The sequence below is a fragment of the Heterocephalus glaber genome, unplaced genomic scaffold, assembly GCF_053883595.1.
Source record: "Heterocephalus glaber isolate CG9 unplaced genomic scaffold, H.glaber_assembly_v1.0 deba00001547, whole genome shotgun sequence".
NCBI lineage: Eukaryota > Metazoa > Chordata > Mammalia > Rodentia > Bathyergidae > Heterocephalus > Heterocephalus glaber.
In genome coordinates, this window is record NW_028258340.1 from 18,007,553 (window position 1) to 18,025,281 (window position 17,729).

Sequence of the window (17,729 nt, forward strand, 5' to 3'; positions counted from 1 at the left end):
CTCCTAGAGATTTCTTAGTATTTTCTCTGTAGATGATCATTACATCTACATATAAAGATTTTGCTTCTGCCGTGCCAATCCTATCCTAGTTGTATCATTTTATTGCCAGACTATTTTGGTGGGGACTAGGTTTCAAAGTTTAATGGACAGATAAAGAGTAAGCATATCTGCCCTTGTTCCCCACCTTAAGGAGAAAGCATTGTATCTTCTCGATTTATATAAGGCATTCTCGCTGAAAGTATGGAGTACATGTCTTTAATCTGTTGAGAAGTTTCTGTTCTACTTCTAGGCTCCTGATAGCTTTTACCATGAACAGTGTAGAATTTAGTCCAATGCTTTGTCTCCAACTAGTGACAGGATCATATGGCTTTTTCCTTTCCTCTGTTATAATGATGACTTTTGGGGGTGGATCTTCCAATGCTGAACCAATACTGCCATCCCTATAACAAAACCACTTTCTACATCCTGCCAGATCTGACTTCTAAGAGTTTGTTTTGTTAAACAAATTTCTATGTATGTTCATACTTTTTTCTTCTATTATCTTTATCCAGTTTTAGGATTAGCACAATGTTGAGTTCCTAAAATGAGGGGAGAAGTGTTCCTTCTTTTTTCTGCTTTAATTGTTTGATATAATTTATCAGTTAAAATGTTTATGAGCCTGCTGTTGTCATATAGGTAGGTTTTCAAGCTAGGAATATACTTTCTTTAATAGGTGCTCTTCAAATTTTATATTTCCTCCAGAGTTAATTTCATTAATTTGTCTTCCAAGGTGCTTCTTAGAAGTTGTCAAATTTATTTCAAAAAAGATTTTTGTAATATGCTTTCTATATCCTTTTAAATTCTGTAAAATCTGCGGTAATGTCTCCTAGATCTTGATATTGTAATTTAAAAAAATGTATAATTGATATTGTGTAACAGGAAGAAAAGGTCTAGAAGAGCAGGGGAAGTGGGAGGGGTAGGGGAAAGGAAAAAAGGGAAAAAGGGAAAAGAAAACATATGAGAAGAGGAAAACAATGGAAACAAAGTCTTTGCAAATAGGAAAGGGTGGAGGGGGTGAAGGGAAGGCAAGGGAAGGGGAAAAAAATAAGAACCAAGTAAATGTGCATACTAATAAGTATCTGTGCTAAATTGGAGTAGGGCTGGTGAAATAGGCCATCCACCCAATCCTTTATATGTAGGCGAGTTCACACTGTGACCAATAAAGAGTTGGTCAGTGGCTTTACCTGTAAAATAAGGCACTGTACACTACTAGAAACTGCTATTCTAAATGGACATATCTAAGTTCAGCTCCCTTCCAGAACTGTGACCATAAATCTAGAAGTAACTTTTGTCCTTATTGTTCTTGCTTGATAGCCCAATTCTTGCCATCTGCTATACCCGTGGCATTTAACTACATTTGCACACAGATGCTGAGAGCTTGCACATGGGCTATCAATGTCTGCTTTTTCAAGTGCTCCCTGCTGCAAAACATCCCAGTCACATGTGACTCTCTTCTTAATCAGTGGATGCAGGCACTGAAAACGCTCCAATAACCAGGGGGCCCTACATTTACTCATCCTTTACTATAGAGGGGTTGGAGAAAGTTTCCATCACAGAGGTCTGTATGTCTAATAGAATGTCTCCCTAGAATGTTCTCATGGACTAGGAAGACTGGAACATTCAGGTACAGTTCCTTCCCATTTCCTCCACAAAACTATCCTTGGTTTGTCTCCTTTCAAGGAGTGTTCTAGAATTTTAGAACTGAAGATTCTTAACATAGTAGAGAGGACTTTGACATTATCTGAAGACTAAGACCATATCTTGGTCAACTTTCTGTCCCACTCACCTTATCTATTCAACACTTATAAAGTATGGCCCATACCAAGATTCATCTTTTTAGAACTTTGCCTCTGACTACATGAATGATATGATCATAAACAGCTTGTGCTAATAAAAAGTTCTGTGAATAATAAAAACATGCTAGTTGCAAGAAGTCATATACAAAAGGCTACATGTGATATGATTTTGTGATATGAAATGCTCATAATAAGCATATCTGTAGAAATAAAAATGGTTAGTGCTTGTCAGTTTTGCAGAGGAGGTATGATGAGGTGTGACTACTAAGGGATCAGAAATATCATTGTGGAATGAGAAAAATCTTTTGAAATTGGAATTTTGGTGATGGCTACAAAATGCTATGGATATATTAAAAGTCGTGGAAATGTTTACTTTCAAAGGATTAGTTTTATGGCATATAAAGCATATCTCAACAGAGCAGTTATTTTCTGAATGGCCTAGAGATTCTCAGAGGAATGCCATATAGGTTGCTGATAAAACTCAGTACTCCTTGCTACCCGCCCTCACCGCTGCCTGCACCACCGCCCCTGCCCGTCACAGCCACTGCCGCTGCCCCCGCTGCCACGGCCATGGCCACTGCTCCCGCTACTGCTGCTGCCACCACCACCATCACCACCATTATGATGACCGCCTCGCCCGCCCTCGCAGCTGTTGTGCCAGAGCTACCTACCACCAGGACGCTGAGGCTGCCATCAACCGCCAGATCAACCTGAAGCTCTACCCCTCCTACGTCTACCTGTCCATGTCTTACTACTTTGACCGCTATGATGTGGCTTTGAAGAACTTCGCCAAATACTTTCTTTATCAATCTCACAAGGAGAGGAAACATCCCAAGAAGCTGATGAAGCTGTAGAACCAGAGTGGTGGCCAGATCTTCCTTCAGGATATCAAGAAACCAGACCGTGAGGGCTGGGAGAGTGGGCGGAATGCGATGGAGTGTGCATTACACTTGGAGAAAAGCGTGAACCAGTCGTTCCTGGAGCTGCACAAACTGGCCACTGACAAGAATAACCCCCACCTGTGTGATTACCTGGATGAGCAAGTGAAGTCCATCAAACAGCTGGGTGACCATGTGACCAACCTGCGCAAGACGGGAGCCCCCCAGTCCGGCATGGCAGAGTATCTCTTTGACAAGCACACCCTGGGAGACAGTGACAACGAGAGCTAAGCCTGGGCTGACGTCACCAGGGCAGTGCATGCATGTTGGGGTTACCTTTACCTTTTCTATAAATTGTACCAGAACATCTACTTAAGTTCTTTAATTGCTTCAAATAAAGACATTTGATTCACCCCCAAAACAAAACGAAACAAAAATACAAAACTCAGTACTCCTCCTGCCCTCTCTGCCCCTGCCTCAGAGAAGTCTTTTTTTTTTTTTTCTTATTAGGAATGTACAATGCTTGGCCAGATATTTTAGGGAAATGAAGAGATCATGATGAGCAAATAGAACTAATTCTGGAGACTATTTAATAAAGGAAATAGAAGAGAACTTTACCAAAACAGGCTGTGCTAGAAGGGCACTATACGGGAAAAGAGTACTTAGATGCTAGAAATCTTGCAAAATTAAAAATTCAATAGAAGCAAGACTGCAAAGTTGTCCAGAGTTGCTGATGAAATTTGGCACCTGAATGACTGCCCCTGAGCCCCAACCCCTTCCTCAGAGAGGTCATACAAGTATTCAAGTCGTTGAGGACAACTACTATTCAAATAGAGCTTTAAATATATTAAATATACCACAAAAACCACTATACTTTATAAAATGGTCACATTTTGACAATATTCAGATAAGTTGCTTAAAGAAACCATCCAGGTGATTATCAAAAAATTTGCACTTATGTTCATAAATAATCTTTCAATATATGGTATAGGTTAGAGCAGAGCTGCCCATATTACTCAGTAAACTCTGCGCACATGCCCCTGACTGCTGAGACCCTGAGCCCAACCTCAGAGAACCCCAAGACCCATCACCACCCACTTCTGTCCCACCTACTTCAGCCATACTTCTGGCCCCGCCTGTTTCTGGCTCTTCCACTTCCAGCCCCACCTGCTTCTGAACCAGCCCTTCCACTTCTGGCCCCGCCCACTTCTGTGCCCCTTATACTTCCGGCCCCGCCTGCTTCTGGGCCCTTCCACTTCCGCACTACTTCAGACTCACCTCAGCCTCATCTCACCTCAGCCTCTACCGGGAGCCGTTGGCCGACCGCTACTCAGCCACCATGGCACCACAAAGACCTCGCCACCACAGCCGTTACCACTGCCCACTCCGTAGCTCACAAGCTCGCTCTAACTTCGCAGCCTTCATGGCCTTTGTACTCAGTGTGCCTGCCAAGGCCCTGGAGGGCCCAAAAAGCTACCACCCTGATTGTGAGGCCCAGGTCAATGTCCAGATCCAGCTGCAGCTCTATGCCTCCTATGTCTACAAGTCCATGGCCGTCTATTGCAACTGCTTCACCGTGGCCTTGAGTCACTTCTCGCCCTTCCTTCTGCGCCGGTCTCAGCATTGGAGAGGAGGAGCTGAGAAGCTCATATGGATGCAAAACAAGCGAGGTGGGCGGGTCCTCTTTCAGGACATCCTGGAGCCCAACACCAACGACTGGCATGGCAGCGTCCAGGTTGTGGAGTGTGCCATCCATCTGGAGAACAATCTCAGAAAGAGCTTCCTGTTGCTGCATAGACTTGCAGCCGAAAAGGCTGACCCCGAACTGTGCGACTTCATTCTGACCCACTACCTGAATCCGCAGCTTGCAGTCCTCAAAAATTTGGAAGAGTGCTTGATCACCCTTCGCGAGATGAGGACCCTGAGAGAGAGCATGGAGAACTACTTTCATAGGCTCAACCTGGACGATGACGACAGTGGCGGTAGCAACAAAGAGAACTGAGCATGAACTGTTGCCAGGGCCGGTCGGTTCTCCGTGGGTCACCAGGCAGGGCGTGCATACCTCCCTCAGAACCACGTTCATTTCAGCTCTTTCGGTTAGACTGTTGCTTTCAATAAAGTTATTTGGTTCTTAATGCAATAAAGGTGTCCAGTTGGTTCATGTGTATGGAGCCCACACTTTCAAAAAGTGTCACATCCATATTTTGAGTATAAAATGAGTATCCAGGAGTCTCCCCACCCACCAGTGCCTCATCCACAGGCAGCTCAGGGTCACTATAATGAAGGAGAAAAGTGGGATCGGGTGGTGTGGATGGTCTGGGGCCTGGTATCTGTGTACTATAAGAGTGTGAAAACAGTGTCAGTGGGGCAGAAGTTAAGGAAATGGTATTGGGCAGGGAATAAAGGAGTTCTAGGTTGCTGTGTAACTTACTGGTAGTTCAATTGCCTCATGCATGCAGAGGGCCATGAGTGCTATCCCAGAACAGAATGAAAAAATAAATACAGGTATATTTAACTTTACCTGAAGACTTTTAGTTTACTAAAAATATGTTAATGTCTGTTGATTCTTGGTAGCAGGAGGGCCTTAGAAGTTGGCATAGCAGAGGATGTTTTGACAAGGCCACCCTAGATTCTCATGAAATGAGCCTTAGGCTGGCTTCCCCATAGCCATGAGGCCAACAAACTAATAACAGTAGAATTTTGCAAGTCCACGTCCTTTTATTTACATTATCATTTTGTATTTTTATAAGAACCCTAAAGAATAAGAACAGGTATGCCTATGTCTTTATCATTGAGAAAGGGAGACCACGCAGGCAAGAAGTTATGGAATAAGGGCAATAACATAGGATTTATGGTGCCATATTCCATTTTCTTTCCTTACCTCACAGGTATATCAATGGGTTAAGGAAGTTTGTGCAGGTAGACTGGGAATCCAGCCAGATAACCAGCCCTGGAAGGGAGGGAAATCCCCAACAGTCTTAAAGACAGCCCTGAACACTATAGTTTTCCTCCTAATTATAGGTGTGCCTTCCATCCTCAGGTGGGGATGGCTTCTAAACCTCAGCCAAAATCTTCCTAATATGAAAGAAGCCTTTAGAACTACCAACAGACCGTACAAGAGGTAGCAGGGCACCTCCCAGGAAGGCAGTCAGCACCTGAATCCCTCTGCTGAGGCTCTTTCCCCCACACACGAAGCAGCGCTATTACCTCAGTTGGCACCAAATACCTGGGAAGACCTTCAGTTTGGAAATCACCAGCGAGTGCGCCGTTGCACAGATGTCTTCCTTGGGAGTAGCTTCTCTTCAGGCACAATGGGTAAAGGGGGTGGCTGCAAAACATGTCCTCTACCTGCCAATCCAGCTCATCTGAAAGCATGGACAGAGAAGCCTCTATGTTGCCATGTGCAATGTACTGTAATGTATGATATTACTTTATGTAGTGTACTGTAATTAACCACTCCCTATTGTAGTCTCTTCATTGGCATCTATAGCTGACCCCAGACAGTTGTGGCCACCAAGCCTCCTCTTTATGGTATCATTCTCTTTGCTATGACTCAGAAGGACTCTCTAGGACAATGCAGAGAAGTCTATTTAGAACTATATCTTTTTGTTTTGCCAAGAAAAACAGGATTTCCTCACCTACAAGAGTCATAGACAATGGTGATTACACTCCAATGCCCATTACAAGCCAGTTTGTAGTTTGTAGTGTCACATTTCACTCCTTTTCTTAAAGAATCCCTGGCAGAGAAATCTTGGTACAGTGGCAACTCAAGTGGTTCTATCCTGGTTCTTCTGCAAGAAAAACATGAGTGTCCTAAATTCCCTCCTTTTGTCACAGCCTTTCAAATATGTGGGATGGTGGTAGGAAGAAGTAAGCAACTTTTAGATGAAGTTTGCCCCTTTATACTGTCCAGTGTCTGGGCTTTGTCCCTTGCTGCAAGGCTCCTAATTTTTCCACCTTCCCCTACCACATACCTAACAAAAGGAGTGAACAAACTTCTTGAGGGTGTGCCACATTCTCAGTTCCTTGGTAACTGGACTTTCAATCCCTGGAAGTGAGATTTGACTCGGCCTTCCACCCCTGGAAAGTGCTACCCTGAGACACACAGCTGGATGATTGTCAGTCCTTGGGTGTGCTCTGCAGCTTGGGAGAAGGATGTCTAAAACAACGTCTGTTGCTATGGGTACCACCATCAAAGGCAATGATAATATCAGGACAGACTAAGGGAAAATGGTAAAATTGATAACTTCATCTCAGGCTCAAACACCGATTCAAATTAACTGTGTTGAATAATTTACCTCTGGGGAAAAATCCTCACTCTATCACAAAAGGAAATTTCTTAATAGATGGTTGTCACTGACAACTTGTACTTCATTTTCTAGAAAAAGGAAAAGTATTTTTTTCCTCAGAAATGTGTGACAAGCAGTATAAAGCACCCATTAATTTCTCCCGAATCTTCTCTACTCTGGAAATTTCTTCTACATTTCTCATTTTTAAATTCTTCCTTTATTTTTTTTCATTTACCAGCAACTCCAATTTCTTTTCATAAACCAAAGAAACATGTCTAATCAGGTATTCAGTAGAGGAAGGCTTGGACTGACTGTTTTAGTAAACATTTTACTTTGGAATACTTTTAAATTTTAGATTTAAATTGCAAAGATAGTTCAGTTGTTTATATATCCTTTACCCAGCTTCCTCTAACTTTAACATCGTCCATAACCATGATATGCTTGTCAAACATGAGAAATTAGAATTGGCATATTCTTATCAGCTAAATTCCACATTGTGTTCAGCTTTCACCAGTCTTTCCATGTGTACTCTTTTTGTGTTCTAGGTTCTAATCCAGAATATCACATTGTATTCAGTTGTCATAACACCTTGATCGTCTCTTAGTCATTTCTTATTTTTTTATGACTGTGACAGTTATAAAGGGTACTTGCTCATGCATTTTGTAGAACAATTCTCAATTTGGATTTGTTGGGTGTTTTGTAATTAGACTGGGGTTCTGGGTTTGGGGAATGAAGTTTCATAGAAGTAATCTTTCTAATCACATCATACCAAGTGGGCTATATCACAACAATATGACTTATCAGCGGCCATGTCAAGCTTGATTACTTGGTTAGGATGGTGTTGGCCAGGTTTTTCCACTGTAAGCTTGCTGGGTTCTCCTTTCCAAATTCTGTTCTTTAAAGTGAGTCATTAGGTCAAGTTCAGCCTCAAGAAACAGGAAGAAGAATTAAGCGCCACCTCCTGGATAGAGAGAGTATTTACTTATAACATCTGAAATTGTTCTATAAGGAAGATCTGTACCTTTTCCATTTATTTGCTCAATCATTTATTTCAGTATGGACTCATTTACTGCTTTGAGTTATAATTCGAGACTATATTATTTATTTTGTTCCTCAAATATTTTGCATTTAACCATTGAGACCTCTTTCAGTTATCTCCTGTGTCCCTTTGATGCACTCCCATCATTGTGTATGTAGCACTTCCTTACTGCCTGGTACTACAAGATCCTCTAAACTCATGATGTCTTTTCCCTGCCCCCACCCCAGACCTAGTCATTTCTCCAAGGAGTCCTAGTTCCTTTTATTGGAAAAAATAGTATTTTAAAACCAGGATCTTAGCAAACAAATTGATTTTTAATTAGGAGAGCTCTCATAAAATTCCCCATTTCTGGTTTTTCTTGAAGTTACTATTGGGCCACACTGGGTCCTTTTTGTTTGTTTGTTTGTTTAAGGAATTTTTACTAAAGCAAGAATTTTATAATCCAAATTACGTTTCCTTGCTCAGTTACCAATTCTGTTACTTAAAACAGAACTGACATCTTGAGCTATTCCACAGTAAAGAATTACAAAATTAAAGAAAGGAATGCTTTAAATTTCTGTACTTTGCTGAAAATTCTTTTCCCAGGGTCTATAAAACATTAATTTGTTTTTATATTTTACTATTTTTCTTGTATTTTTTGTTTTTAAATCAAGTAATCTAGGACTAGCATTGTTTGCTAGACCTGGCATTTGCTCAGTACATAAGGTTCAAAGTTTCCTTTCCTTTTTTTATTTATTTTATATTTTGCAATGGTTTTTTATCATAGTATTTAAAGTTTTTCGATGTTTAGATATTTTTCTTTGGTGAAGCACGAGTTTCTTTTCATGGTCCCTGATCAATTTAGACAGTTGGAACTCCAGTGGCACTGTTCACTGCTTTCTGCGCAGCCTCTTTAGCCTGGTGGGCTTGTAGTACAGCTACAGCTTCATCAACCTTAGAATGGAGGGACTCTGGAGACTCAAGCATGTGAAGAAGTTCTGAATTATCAATCTCGAACAACATGCCAGTGATTTTACCAGCAAGAGTAGGGTGCATGGCTTGAATAAGTGGAAACAGCCATTCACCCAACATTTGCTTTTGCTCTTGGGGGGTGGGGTGGCAGATGCCAACATGGAAGCAGTCAAAGGTTCCTGACCTTGTACATGAACAGCAGGCTGTTGCATGGTAACCTGTGGCTGTGTATTAAGATGCTCCTGAGGATTGCGGACTCCCGCAGTGTATTTATACTGAGGAACAGTGCAGACAGCAGGAGTAGCTGCAGCAGCAGCAGCTGCAGGACGTGGACCCATTGTCTGTGTTGATGTGTTTACAACATGCTGTATTGACATGACTCGTGGAACCTGTGAAGAAGCTGGTCTCATAGTTCTAAATGGTGGTCTAGGACTGGCTGGGCGGATAGTACCGGGCATATTCTGGAATGGATGAGGTCTGGCACCCTGAGCAGTCCAGCGAGGACTTGGTCTTAGCTGAGCAATTTGGCTAGGAGGATAGTATGCAGCACGGTTCTGAGTCTGTGGAATAGCTGCCATGAAGTAACCTGAAGGAGGTGCTGGCTGGTAGGGGTTGATTACAGGGTTGGGCACAGCTCTAACACTCGCCATTCTCTGCATATACTGGTTCGTGAGGTGAGCCTGGCACTCTTCTTTGCACTGAGCTAAAGCCACATAAGAGTGGCTTGGTGGCCACAATTCTACCATTCATTTCTGTAACTGCTTTAGTAGCTTCTTCTGGGGAGGAGAAACATACAAAACCAAATCCTTTGCTGCGACCACCCTCCATCATAGCCTTTGCACTAGTGATTGTACCAAATGGAGAAAACTCTTTCTGGAGGCATTTATCATCAATACCATCATCAAGATGTTTCACATAAAGATTAACACCCTGGTATCTGGTGATCCTGTCTTGTTCATCTGTTCAAATTCGCGCTTAAGTTCCATCTGGCGTTCCACCTTTCACACTGGGTCCTTTTCTCCTGGGAACCTTCATATGGGGCTCAATCTCAGTTGCCACCTTAGGTCACATGTATTCTCCAGTCTACCACAGTAGGTGCCATTCAAGCAATATACCTTAGGCCCTGGAAAATGCCCTTACTGATTGAAATCCCTTGTGGCCCTGCAGGCACTCACTTTCAGGTTGTTGTACCTAGACCAGTGATGGCAAACCTTTTAGAGACAAGTGCCCAAACTGCAACCCGAAACCCACTTATTTATCACAAGATGCCAGTGTTGCAATTAAACCTGAATACTGAGGTTTTAGTTTAGAAAAAAGTAACTCGTACATTAGCATCTTTTGTTTTAAAAGAAAAACACAATAATGTGTGCCATAGGTTCACCACCACTAACCTAGACTTTCTGTCCCAGGTACCACTGAGAATAAGTAACTTGGTTTGCATCTTCTGTCTGAGATATGGGATAGTTCCTGTCCCTTAGGCTGGTGTACTCTTCTGTCTCCAAATCTCTGATAGTATTTGGGAGGTGACACTTCAATCTTTTGTTTCCTTGCTGCTTAAAAGTCAGAAGTACTTAGGTGATAGTGAAGTCTTCGGGTGTCTCTGTCACTTTCTTATCCCTATGTTGGCCAAGTGTTCAGGTTATTTTACTTTTTGTTATCACTTCTAGGCACTACTTAAAACTACTTTGATGATTTTGCACTCTTTGAATACATTGCCAGACAGGATATGCAAGGAGTTGCAATCCAGAAGACTCATTGCATCAAATTAAGATATTTGAATCACACAGTTTTCTGAATGATTTAGACCACACAGTGGGAAGCAAGGAAAAGAGGGGGTGGAAGGAGAGATGAAACTAGCAGGATAAAAGAGCCACACCGCTTGAATACTATCCCATGGAAAGTTCCCGTGTCCACTCTTTCTTTCTGCCTTAGCCTTGTGGAAAGGCAGAAAGAAAGTGACGGTGGTTATGAGGACCAGCAATGAAGATATCTGGCACTAACACACATCTGCTCTATCAGAAAGACCCAGGGTCAGATATTCCTGGGCATATCTATAACACACTGGTCACCTGCTGAACAGGTGGTTTTTATCTGGAATGTGAGAACAGATGGTTGTCACCAAAGCCTATCTGATCGAAGGATGATCCACCTGTCATGAATACTTGATTGCTACTTGGTTTTTTCATCCCTTCCTATTCAGGATACTTACTTTCTGCCACTTTATCCATGTCCAATATGTCTCACAAAAATTACCTACATTTAGCTTCATCTGTCCTCTTCCTTTGTTTTTCTTGTTTGTTGCAGAATTAAGTATTCTTAAGTATATAGTAAACAAACATTTCCCTACCCAAGCGTCTTCTAATCTGTTCTTTAGAGATGAATTGGCCTGGTGGAGTAACATGAGTCTATTCCAGGATGCTGCTCGTGTTATTCTTGTCATACTTTCATCGACTGGAGCTTTTATTGGCTGTGTTGATGATCATTGGGAAACATGCTCAGGGACATAGTCGACCCATCAAGAGGAGATTATGACCCCATTTTCTTTAATGATATTGATTCCTTTCCCCTAGATCACTTAGAAAATCATTTGTTTCAGTGATATGGAAAAGATATAAATACAGTCTTCCTACAAGGGAGCATCCTGTCTAGTTGCTTCACCTTTGTATTGGGTCTGGCACTTGTAGTGGATCATTAGGCCCAGGAGGCTTGTGAAAGAAGAAAGCGGGGCAGGAGGTTGATTCAGTAAGCTGAGGATATATGGAAAGTGAAGAGATGAGCATAGGCAGTACAGATGTAGATGCAGGGAGTGTCAAGAAGCCTTGTGAAAGTTTATTACACTGCTACTTATGAGAATAGAAAAAGGAAGCAGCATAGGAGTCCTTAAATGCGGTACCTGAAACTATATTAATCTATTATTAAAATTAAATTTTCTCCAGTATGTACAATCTTGTCCATTAGAGCAGATCAAGGAGCAGCTCACAGCCAATAACTCCAGGAACAGTGAAGAGAAAAAAAAAATCCCAGCCCAGTTCTCAGAAAGGAGAACATCCATGTATCCCCCTAATGAAGGCAAGCTGTAGGCTTTACAGCCAGGCAATTGAGTTCCATTCTCTGACAGTTTGTTCTGGAAGGGTCTTTTCTTCACAGAATTTCCTGTGATCAGGGAGAATCTACTTCTCCACCAGGAGGCTCCCAAAAGGAATCTATTGAGAAAAGTGAAATAGACGAAAAAGATGGCTGGAAACCTGAGACATTTTGCTTGTTCCCACTCTGGAGAGTGTTTTGAGAAGCTTTCTTGGCTGGACATGGTCCAAGATGCAGCAGTCCCTTGGTGCAGAAGAGCTGCTTACATAGGCCCGCCCTGGGCAGAACTCCTGTTGACACAATCACCACAGACTCAAGGGCCTTTACTGAGGAGGGCTCCTAAGGTGCCCTGATATTTGCAGTACCTCCCATACTTGTATTTCACTATTATATGTCAATTTAAATCTTATAGAAAATAAAGATGTTATGCAAAGGGATTTGCTGAAGGAGAGGAGGGGAGCTTTCCTCCGAACAATGGGGAAAACACATTTTACCTACCTGTATGCCCTTGGCAGGAAAGGGCGGGAGGGTGGTCTCATTGTAAATGGTAGCTTCGGGGAAAGAAATCTAGAAGAAAAGGAAGATGCCAAAGTTTTCTAAGATGTTAGGGAAAGAAGTGGAGACCAGAAGGTGGCAAGAAGATACAGCATCCAAACTTAATCACAGTCATTAGAGGCTAACCCATAAGAATACACTTGATCTTAGCCAAAAGGCCAAGAAGCGATAAACCCATAAGAATATTAAGGTTTGAAAAAGTGTGAACCATGTCTGGGAGAATTTCACGTATCTAAATATGAAAGGTCTACATTGAACAAAGCAACTTTAAGACCGAAAAAAAAAATCGTTTGCTTTTTGTCTCTACTCGTTCTTCACTTGCTTACATGAATGTGTACGGAAAACAGTGAGTAAAGAAATGAAGGTCAGAATACTCTTTGGATAAAAATATGCTTAGCTTTAAGGTGAAACTTGTGAGAAAGGAAGAGCTTCTTTGACAGCTGTGGTGGTGAAAACAACAGGAGATAGACATGGAAATTGGGCATGGAGAAACTAGGATGAATGCAAGACAGTGTGCATCTGGCATGAAGGATAAGAGGAGTGTAACTCAAAGTGAGATAGTAAAAGATGAGGTGTGGAGAATGACCTCATTTTAAGGTCGAGGGTATAGTTGCTATGTTTAAAGTAAAAGACCATTTGGAGGAAGCAGCACCTTTCCACCTGGCCTTTAGGATTGTGTTGTCAAACTCTTTCATGGAGATCCCTGAGATGACAGAGATGTCCATTGACAGACAACTGGTTTGAATATAAAAATGTGAAACTAATGACCTCATGTTTAAAGACTCCAGGGAGAATATTCTCTCTAATCAAGCGACATAAAAAAGTTCCATATGAGGTCTCTCTGTCCTTTTGTCTCTTTAAAACACAGTTTGACTATTGTTTCAATTTGCTGCTTCTGAAGAGTACAAGCCCAGATGTCAGGATGTCAGAGTGCTAGAAGAACATCAAAGCCCCTAGTAGTGCTGGCACAAGTGTTTCTCAGCAACATCAAAGAAATGCAGGGCTTGTACCCTTCTTCTCAGAGAAAAAACATCAGACTCAGCTCTGGCAGCTTTGGCCTCCCTTGAAAACTCATTCACAGTTTCTGTCAGACAGTTGGAAGAAGTAAGCGTAGCAGCAACCCCTGAAGTTTAAAAAATGCCAATCCATTGTCACCAGTCAGTTCTTCCAAGGGGGCGGGGGTTGCGTGCATGTCAGGTCAGAATCCAGGAACAATGGTCAGGTTATACAGCATGGTACTTACCCATTTTGCTCTTCAAGTAACAACACATGACAACCCCTCCCCAAACCACCACATCAATGCAGACATATAAAGCAGGATCCACAGCCCATTCCCCCAATCCATAGCTTCACCATCACTGCCTTGCAGCTAAAATATCTCATTTCTAATTCCCCTTTACATTTGCTTGTGTTCATCATCACAACAACGACCACCACCCCCAGTCTTCTTGTTCCCCAGGATACCTCATCCTCCACACTCTAATCCCCACAAGGCCATATTTCTTTCTGTCCCCCTCTCTCACCCATCCCCTACTTTTGAAACCTTTCCTTTGTGCTCTTTGAAATTCATGGGCCACTCTCTCCCATAGCAAGATTTGCTGTCCTCAACCCTTTTCTGAACATTTCCTTCACCTTCTTGTTTTAGCCCTGATGCGGAATTCCCCACAAGGATACTGTTTCCTTGGCGGCCCTCTCCAGTGATAGTCACTCCCTTCCTCCCCTATATACATACCGTACCACTAGGCCTGGAGGTGAGGTTGGTATCCTCCCTCCCTCCTTCTTTTTGATGCTTCCAGGGCATTCTTTGTCCTGTTCCTCCTCTCTCCAAGCCCTGGGTTGAGAATCTACTGTTATCATATTATGTGCTGTCTAGAGACCCCCTATCCAGTATTTCTTGGTGATTTTAGCTCTTGGCTGATGAATATTTAATAGCAGCCTTGTTCTAATTTCTAGTGATTTCAATATCTGCATACATGTTCCTTTCACAACCTGCCCTCTTAGCCCCTTGGTCTGTTCTCCTTCTCATATCTTGTCCTCCAATCTACTCAGCCAGTCATTGTGAGAGCCATGTCAGAGACCTTGTCATCTGGGATAATTGAGCGCTTTACATAATCTCTATATCGTGCATTAGACTCTAACATCACCTCTATTTCTAGTTCATTCTCTCTAGAGTGCAGATGCCCCACATCTTTTAACCCCTCTGGGAAATCCAATCAGTTGGTTCACAACATTTTCCCTTGACCTCAATTCCTTGATCTCTTCTATTAGCTCAGGTTAAATCCCATGGCAAATGATAATAATAATTCCCTTTGATACATTTCCACCCTATCTGACCTGCTTTGTTGTATTTGCTTGACAAAATCTAGTCTAAATCTATTTCTCCCCATACCCACACCTGCACCCCTATAACTGAATGTGGCTGAAGAAAAACTTAACCATTCTGACAGAAGGCACTTAAGGAGTATGACTCTTAAGTGGTCTCTTGGTGTTGTCAACAATTACATTTACCTATTTTGTCAACTATGACTCTTCCTGTCCATCATTCATACATTCTCCTCTGTATGTTTCTGCCTTTGTTACATGGTAAGCCATCCCATCTCAATACATAGTACTTTAAGGCAGTAATTTTATGTACCCATGATTCTGTGGGTCAACAGTTTGGGTAGCAGTGTTGAGTAGTTGTTCTCCCAAACTTGCCTGGTAACACTCACATGGCTGTGGTTGTCTGTTGACTTGAATGGGGCTGCTTGATCTGAAATGGAATTTGGTGTTTGCTGTTGGTTGGACCATATGTCTAGCAGGATAGTTTGGGCTTCCCCAGTTAGGAAAAGAGTTCCCAGAGAAAAAGCATTTTAAAATTCTCTGTTGGCATTCTATTTGCCAGTGTCCTATTAGCTACAGCAAATCACATGGCCAAACCCAGAGTCATTGTGTAGGGAAATAAGAAGGATCTAATATGCTCTGGGTGATTACTGGAAAAGCCTAGTACTTTCTCCAACCTCTACTGCCACACTTCCTTTCTTTTCAGTCCTTACTTTCAGCTAATAAACTTCCATTCTGTTTCACTGAAAAAACAGAAACTACAGAGCACCATACCTCCTTTTTAAAAATAAAAAGACAAAAATGAAACCTAGGAAGTGAAAAGATAATTTCTAAAGTGGACAAATCGATATATAGCAAAACAATTATACTATGTAGAGCTATGAAGTTACTTCCATTAAAAAGTCTAACATAAATTTACTTTGGAGATTATAATTAAATTATACTAAAAATACAAGTGGGAACAAGGATGATAATTTTTTTTGTACCAGGGATCCAACTCGGGACCTTGCGCTTGTTTGGCAGGCAGCGTAGGATGATAATTTTTAAAGGTATGCAATTATATACATATGCACAAGTGACCTACATGTACTATGCCTCCAGATGCTATGAATTTTAAATAAATTACCTGGTATTTTGGTTAAAATTAATCTGATTAACTGTATTTCCCCAAAGATATTGTATCAAGTAATTAGAAAAAAATCTGCCACATAGAATTCCTCATATTTTCCTCCAAAATCTTTAACTGAAATTAATGACAATTTCCAATTTTTTAGGACAAATGCCATGAAGTTATCTTTAATTCATCTTTCTCACATACTCAACATCAAAATTATTAGTGAATATCTTCGAGAATATATCTACAGTCTGATCCATTCTCACCATTTCCATTGCTACCAGCCATGCTCAGCCTGTCACCTCCCACCCAGGTTACCGCAATAGACTGGTTTTTTGGTTTTGGTTTTGGTTTTGGTACCGGGGATAAAACCCAGGACCTTGTGCTTGTGAGGCAGGTGGTGGCACCACTGAGCTAAATCCCCGGCTCACAATAGACTCTTAACTGTGCTTCCTGCAGTTGGTCTTGTACCCTATAGTCTATTTTCAACACAGCAGGCAGACTGAGCATTTGAAAATATAAGAGAAATCATGTCACTCTTCTGCTACAATGACCCTCACAGCTCTTGCAGTCTTCTTGTCCCACCCCCCCACCCACACTGCCCTTATTTCCTCCAAACTGTACTCTTCCTCCTACATCACCTGGCTTCAGCAACATTACTCTGTAATTCCTGGAGTGCCTGAAGCCTGCTAGCTCCTTAGCATTTTTCTTTCTTTCTTTCTTTCTTTATTTTTAGACAGGCTCTTACAGTGTAGTTCAGACTGGCCTTGAACTTACCATGTAGCCCAGGCTGGCCTCAAACTCACAGCAATCCTGCATCAGCCTCCCGAGTGCTGGAATTACAGGTGTGTGCCACCCACCACATCTGGCTCCTTAGCATTTTTATACCAGTTCACCTCTGTCTGGAACACTGTAGTAGTCAGGTTTTGTTGTGTAACAAACTGATTGAAAATATAATGGTTTCAGATGACAGCCAGTTATTACCTCTTATGCTCCTCTGGGTTGACTAACCAGTTCTTATCAACCAATCTGGCTGAGGCTGGATGATCTAGTACTGGAACTGGCAAACTACAAGCTACTGGTCAGATCTAGTCTGCTACCTCTTTTTTTTTCTGCTACCTCTTTTTGTGAATAAAGTTTTATTGAAACACAGCTATACCTGTTTGTTTATGTATTGTCTATCGCTGCTTCCACTTTAGGATAACACTGGTTTGATGTTGAAGGGGAAATAGAAATGGTCCAGGCTCTGTCACCTAATGGTGGTCACAGGGTTTCTGAGAGCAAGAGGGCTTATGTGCATGCATAGGAGCATACTTCAATGCTTGGTGCATTTTCAAATTTCTTTTTTTATTCATTAATTTTATTGGTACATTTTAGGTATACAATATGATGATATTTATCACTGGGAATTTGTACCTTTACATAATATATCTTGATGCTTATTTTTTCCCCATTCCCCTGCCCTCCCTTCAACCCCTCCACCCCTCCCTATTTACAAAGACTTTGTTTTCATTTTTTCCTCTTCTTATATTTATTCCTTTCCCTTCTTTCCTTTCCCCTACTGTCCCACTTCCCCTTCGCCTTTGGAACTTTTCTTCCTATTTCACATTATCTATTATACATTTTTATCCTTATTTACACTTTCAGTTTCTCACACCAGAG

At 41.8% G+C, this 17,729-nt stretch overlaps 3 pseudogenes; 2 read left to right on the top strand and 1 right to left on the bottom strand.

Annotated features, from left to right (window-relative positions):
• The window catches only part of LOC101719025 (ferritin heavy chain pseudogene), a 39,198-nt pseudogene extending 36,194 nt beyond the window's left edge, over nt 1-3,004 (top strand).
• Nucleotides 3,005-3,863: 859 nt separating this feature from the next.
• Nucleotides 3,864-4,796, top strand: LOC101719373 (ferritin heavy chain pseudogene; annotated as a pseudogene).
• Nucleotides 4,797-8,532: 3,736 nt separating this feature from the next.
• Nucleotides 8,533-9,875, bottom strand: LOC101719729 (polyadenylate-binding protein 1 pseudogene; annotated as a pseudogene).
• Between the last annotated feature and the right edge of the window lie 7,854 nt (nt 9,876-17,729).